The sequence below is a fragment of the Capsicum annuum genome, chromosome 2 (genome assembly GCF_002878395.1).
Source record: "Capsicum annuum cultivar UCD-10X-F1 chromosome 2, UCD10Xv1.1, whole genome shotgun sequence".
NCBI lineage: Eukaryota > Viridiplantae > Streptophyta > Magnoliopsida > Solanales > Solanaceae > Capsicum > Capsicum annuum.
Window position 1 is genome coordinate 3,739,912 of NC_061112.1, and position 7,389 is coordinate 3,747,300.

General features: G+C 34.6%; 1 long non-coding RNA gene across 1 annotated transcript; it reads right to left on the bottom strand.

Moving 5' to 3' along the window:
* Positions 1–3,724: 3,724 nt before the first annotated feature.
* On the bottom strand, positions 3,725–6,338 carry LOC124893512. Its single transcript, XR_007050742.1, has 2 exons — positions 6,083–6,338; positions 3,725–5,746 (listed from the first exon to the last, which is right to left on the bottom strand). It is a non-coding gene; the product is annotated as an uncharacterized LOC124893512 (long non-coding RNA).
* Positions 6,339–7,389: the final 1,051 nt, after the last annotated feature.

Genomic DNA, 7,389 nt, shown 5'->3' on the forward strand with positions numbered 1-7,389 from the left:
TTGTTTATGAAGTTTAATATGTATTCAATCATTGCAATTATGGTTATTTCTATGAGCAACTAACACTTCTTTTCCGGGGTTAAGGAAAAAAACATGAGTATTATTGTTATGAATTGATTTGGTTTGGTTGTTTATCATATTTGGTTGTTTAGTTATCCTTGTGACCACTATTTTAAGGATTTCCGACCCTTATAATACATGCATGATCATCTTCTGAACCGATAGGAGGAACAAAAGGATAGAATGTGGGATAGATAGAATAGGATTGTAATCTTCTAATTAAATGAAGTTATAATATGCATTTAGGATAGTAACATACCAAAGTGACCTATTTGGTCACTTACCAGAAGAAATATGAATGTATTTAACTTAGTTCTCACATCCCTACTCAACGAGGTAGTTGTGGGGATAATTTGGGCAGGTGATTAAAGGCTCGAAAGACCATGATCATAAAATCAACCCCATAAATCAACAACCAAGATAATTAGTAACCAATGAATTTCTACAACATAGTATGATTGTTCACAAAGCCTTAACCTTGGGCTTCTCCCCATTGATTGTTCAAACCTTTAATTTACCGCATTGTTAAGTTTACTTTAGTTTTAACTTTCTACACTCTTTTGGTTACTCAAGCACTTGTTAATCTGTATAGTGAACCATATTTAGATAGATGTTGACACAAAGTCCCTGTGGGATCAATACTTGGCTTTTATAAGGCCACTTTACTACTTGGTGGGGACCACATACACTTGCATGTGCTTGGGTGCAACGACTCAAAAGGTAAAGGGTAAAATTCACCAAATTTGTTTACAAGATGGTTGGTGATACATATCTTATCAGATTATACATGCAAGATATTGGGATAGTTCGACAGTGCACTATAAATTTATGGGGTTAGGAAGTCAGGGGAAACACAGTCATAGTATTCATCTCATATTGATTTCAACCAAAGCAACTAATATTTGTGTCACGACTTGAGCTAGGAATTGGCCATGATGGATATCTCAAGTTCGTTGTGGACCGAAAACCACCCCTTTTGCCTATTCAAACAGAACACAATACACTAACAGAGGCTGAATTCCAAACATATAACAAGATAGATAAAGATAAGCTCAAGAGGTCTAAGATATGTCAATAACCAATACCCAATCCACAGTAATCCACAAAGCCTCTAACAAAACCACATCAATCTAAGTCGGGACATGCCCCCAACTATAGCAAAAAATAAGTCCAAAGAAAAGTGTATGATAATAGATAAACCAAGAAGCATTGTCCTTCTAGAAGAAGGAAGCTCACTACTTCAAGCTGACTGCCGACAACCCAAAAATCTTATCACTATACAGGAAAAGTAGAAGTTCCTTCAAACCCTGCATCGTGTGGTGATACAACGTCCAGAGACGGTTAGCGGGTCAAGCGCGAGAATGTAACTCAAGTACAAGTGGTAAATAATGCATTGATCTGCGATTTGAATTCATTCAAAAGCAATGCACACCATCATAGGTAAATGCATACACACACACACACACACACACATATATATATATATATATATCACATGCCAGGTCAGGGAACAAGGCTTAGCATGAGCTTTAAAACCTTAACCTGGATTATGTAGCTTGACCATCCTAATAGCAACCCATGGGCTATATGGGTCTAGCTGCCACCCCCTGGTCGGGCCCCAGTGCGTGTTAGCCGCATAAACTAGAGATATCATAGAAGGTAGGAGAATCCTTGTACCCTACGCCATCCATAATACAAATCTATATATATATATATATATATGTAGTGTGTGTATGTGTGTGACACAAGAATACAGTCATCTAAACCAACCCTCACATTGGGAAACGTGAGTTTTCGGTATGAGTCCTTCGGGACTCACTCCTTCATGGCTAGATACACAACCCCTTTTAAGACCAATTAAAAAATTTAGCACATAACCAATCCATTAACTTAAGGAGTCCATTATTAAGGCATTATCAAGTGGTATCGTCATACTGACTATAGCTTGAAAGTGAATTTCATTAACCCAACACTTGAAGAATCCTTATATCCAGAATCCATTATTAAAATCAACTTGGGGGATTCCTTATAGCCCCACAAGGTTTTCAAAGAAAATTATTCACTTGGGGGAATCCTTGTACCCCACAAGGTTTTCAAGATCATTCTTATTTGTTAGCCATTTATGCAATGCATTAGTTTTAATAAAGGTAGGCCAAGCCAAATGATTACTCATATTCCAAAACCATTCATGCAAGTGGGTTGAGGTTCTCATCAATTTCAACACCAGAATTCAATTGTTTTGGGGGGAATCCTTGTACCCTTAGTTCCATTGTTTACAAATTTGGGGAATCCTTATACGCCTATTCCATTCACCAATTCCATGCACCTTAATGACTCTACAAATCAGATATTCAAGTATAATTAATCCATAATAAATATAGAAAAATCATTTAAACAATTTACATCCAAAATACCTAGCCCATTATTCAAAACCCAACATTAAAATCATGTGAATGTTAAACTAATTCATGAAATAACTAAACGCGAGTTTAGGGAGACAGATACATTCCTTAATCACCAAGAAATTTGAAGAAGAAATAACCCGTAGATCCCTAATTGTCAATTCCTTGGAAACCTTTGGTATTCTTGACTTAGGGATTTGAGAGAGGAAAGAGAGTGTTTATGATTGATAAGAGTTGGAAATAATGGCCCAAGGTGTTTTATGTACATGGGGTCTAAGTGGGGAAGGAGGTAAATGTCCAAAGTGCCCTTAATAAAAGACTGTAAAATAGTTTCCCAGTCGTTACATATGAACTTACGACTCGTAGGGTTACCCTACAACTCTTGAAATTTAGTCGTAGGTTGGACAATATCCATGGGCACCAACACTGGTCTGACTACGATTCATTCCCTATGAATCGTATGCAGACCTTATGAATCATTAGGTTAAATTGTAGGCAAGACAAAAATATTTGACACTTTTATTTGTTAGGCTACAAGAACCACTATACGACTCGTAATGAGTCTTGATGACTCATTGGGTGCAAATCGTGACCAACACTGAGACTTAGCCAAACACACTGGTCAGGCTACAATTAGGGTCCTAAGACCCGTAATGACACCCAACGACTCGTATGATGAGTCGTAGTCTGGGCAGTGAGCTAAAAGGTCAAGAAGTTTTTAGGGACCAAAATACGGGGTGTTTCTTCATCTCCCCTTAGGATCATTCACCCTCAAATGATGAGTCAAGGCATTCATTAGCAGGATTTAACACAAAACACAACCACAATTTCCTTTATCAAAGACATTTACAAAGATATTATAGAATACGCATACCTTAAGTGTTTTGCGGAAAAATGACTTTTTAGAGTCGCCGCTCAATTTATTTAGAAAAATTAATAAAACCTTTATAAGTTACTCAAATGGTTTCAAAACAGAAAAAATTATTTTAGTTTAGAATTTTTGGTAAGCGGTTCTCATTAATATTTTAGGAAAGTTTTTAAGACACCTAAAATGTCTGCTAACTTGTGGTTATTCGGACTATTTGAAAATAATTCTTTTGATTAATTTCTAAAATAAAAATGTTGATTTTTCAAAAGAAATCGATCAAGGCAAAATTTTGTTTTCTAGATTTATGCAAAGCAAATTTTGATGACTTAGCGGGAATTTCAACTAAGTCTAAGTCTAAGAGAATAAAGAAGAAAATAGCACATAAAAGGGGAAATGGGAGAAAATAAAAGACTTAAACCATTGGGCCCAAATCAATAAACTCTTTCCTAATCTAATTAGGCTTTTGGCCTTTCTTCACCTGCCATAATCTAAACATTTGGCTTTCGGTCCATAACATGTCCTAAACTATTTTTTTGAATCTTTGGCTCGAGTTTTGCTTCACCTGTATTAAAATACAACTTTGGCTTCAAGGCCTAAATAAATAACTTAAAAATAAATAAAGTGATAATAAATAAATAAATAAGGGAAAATGAGACTCTTCGAGTCTCTTAGCTACTTCAACCAGGGGCCTGCGGTTAATTTTCCTTCTTCCAACTTCTCGTATACGTATGCCATTTGACCTAAGGCTTTCTTTCGAGCTGGACTCAATGAGATGGGCCTTATTGGCCATTATGAAATACAAAGAAAAAGAGTCCATTTGGACTCTCAGACGGGTTCATGCAAAGTAAAAGATGAAGAAATTAATATGTTTTTACAAACAATGAATAATTTGGACAACAAAGAAATATGAATCAAACTCATACATGGAAAATCAAACAGGGAGACCATAAGGAATGATAATAAAAATTTAAACAAAGTAAAGTAAAGACATGAAATGAACTTCTTAAGAGATTAAATGAATAGGTAAAAGGGAAGGGACAATTAGATGCAAACTCAAACAAACCAGAGAACTAATAAATTTGTAAGCCAAGAAAATCCTAGTATATTATAAGATGTTATCGCCTTTTGTCTAAGATTTGACAAAATCCAACTAGATAACCAAATTCAGCTTTTACAGACTAGAGACAAGAAAATGAAGAAGAGATAATTTAAAGTAACAGACTGCTAATAAGATATTATCAGCTAAGAAATAATTTCGGAAACAGCCTTACAGCTAACACAAACTACATAATCAATATCAAACTAGCACGTTAAGAATACAACTACTCAAACTTGAAATATTTAGACGAAAATAGTGACTTACATTTTTTAACCCTATTAAGACATTGAATCTGAAATCAGGCGCTAATAAATGTCATTAAGAGAGAAATAAAGAAACCACGGTATTCGAACTAAAAGGAAAAAGATCAAAAAATAATAAAAGAACCCACTTTCATGGAAAACAAATAAAACAGAAGCTTTTGAAGCTACAAGAGACCTAAAAAGCATGCTTCTTCATCTTTTTCCTATGGTTGTTAGGTTACGTTAAACACATTCGCACTAGTGCATCAAGACTATCATTATGATGCCAAGAGAATATTAACCCTCGTAGCAATTCTATCAAACAAGGGACCTATACAATGTATCCTTCATCCTTTTTTGACATTTTCTTGCCAATAGGAACTTGAGGAACATCTTTACATACTCACGACAATTCAAAAACAAGCATAAGATACGGTAAGGAACGGGCAAGCCACTAGCAATGTTGAACTAAGGTGACAAAGAAAACTTAAACAACAAATATTCAGCTGAATACAAGCAAGATCATACTATGATATTTAACTATAAAAATAATAAGTTGAGGACTAACGAAACCAATATTGCAATGATTTTGAAGGCATAAACCAGAAAGCAAATGGCGAGACTAATTCATTGAATTTTCAGTTAAACCGATTTAACATGAATCGAGAGAAAACTACGCATGGGATAAAGTCAATACCGAAGCAGTGCTATAGAAATTATTGAATCATAAAGACGACCTAAACATCATGTCCTCGACAAATTAATTACTAAACATTAACATTGTCACAAAAACAGGGAACTCAAAATAACCTAACAGTAAAGTACGAAATCAATCGTGGCACAAAGGCTATTGTATGGATGGTGATACAGTAAACAATATATAGACAATCATTTCAAGAAATCCCTATGGCCATTGAATCACTCTACAGCGAACAATCCCAGTGTACAACGCAATAATCGAAATCATACTATGACTACAACTATTACATCGCGACAGTACAAAAGAGAGAATCAAAGACTAACCAGCTTTTGGGTAGCAAAACGACATTTTGAGCTTCGTTGGAATTCGCCACCACTGAAAAAATGTCAACGTCAACTCGGCAACGTTAATTAGCTGACAAATTTCATGAAAATGAAAAAAAAAATACTTTTACTAAAAATAGACTGCCTTTGCTCTATAGTTTTTTAACCTCTCATAACTTGCCCTCTTTAGCTTAATAAGGAGCTTTATATAGGAAACCAAATTAGAGAGGATTTTAATTCTCAATCGGTGTGGGATGACAAAATTTAGGGCAATTTTTGAAAAATTTCCTTTTGAAGAAATTTGAATTTTCAGATAAGATGATAATGAATGAGCTATATTTGGTACAAAATTGTACCTCCCATACATTGAATTCGAATCTTAGTCTACCTGGATATTTTCTAGAAGGTCCCCACAATTTTGAGATGAGAAGAGGAACAAAAAAAGGGGTTTTGTTGGGTCGAGGTTCCGTTACTCGATCGGAGTTGGTTCAAAGTCGGTTTTTAGTGTTGGGTTATCGGGTCATCATTGTTGGGTTGAGAGTTGTTGTTGTTGGTGTTTATTAAAGCTGTTACATTATTTCTGTGCATATATGAGGAGAAGAGGAATTGGAGGTTGGGTCGGGTTAGCTGGTGTTGTTGTACTGCACAACTGGCTCAACTTTGAGTGAGAGAGGGCTGATTGAGGCTAATGTTATTGGGCCATTATTGTTGCTGATTCTTTTTGGATCACTGCTGAAGAGAAAAAAAATGGGATGGGCCAGAATAGTTTTAAAATTTGGGGTCATTTAAAAAATAACCCTAATTACTTTAAGAGTTGGTCAATTTTATTTAATTTTCGATCAAATTGAAAATTAATTGGTCAATTGCATTGCAATTGTGGCCAATTTAATTTCAATTATGACCGAATTAAATAAATTTGTCAAAATTCAATTGGAATTCGATATGACTTAACATCTCGTTCAACCCCGAGCTTCTTAATTTAATAAAATCAAATACATATTTATCCAAATAAATTATATTTAAATCAAGATTTTAATCATTTAAATTTATTTCAAGATAAGCCTTGATCAAAATCCAATATTTTTGTAAAAATAAATATTTTAAGTAACAAAATCATATAATTTCATATAAATGAATATGATAATATATAATTGCTACTTAAAATGACAAACTTATCTAGATAAATACTTTAAAAAGCCCTTTTTTATTCAGATAAAATAAATATTATAATTTTATTTAAAATTAAAGAAACTCAAAATTAAACTTAGTCGTGGAGGAAAAAAATTAGGTGTCAACAACTGCCCCCTCCCTTTGGGTAGTGTGGATGCAAGTAATCCTGGGCAAAGGGAATTTAATGTTCCTAATTTTTGTCCGACCACAAATTTATTTCTGAAAGAGGTTGATTTTTGCACAAGTTTTGGAATTACGGCCGGACCCAGATATCGGGTTTCCTACGTATGTCAGGTTGCATGAGAATTCAGGCCACTTGTAGTTCATAAAGCTTGATTTAAAGCATGATTTCCAAAAAGTTCTCAAGCTATCTCGGTTTTGGAGATTTTGATGAAACCGAAAAGCTGGAGAATAAAGGGATTTAGGGGGAGGTTGGAGTGTAGTCAAGTATTTAAAATAGAGCCCAACCTACATATCCCTGAGAATCAGGGAATCAGACTGCTTGTATTTCGACACAAGCGGTAG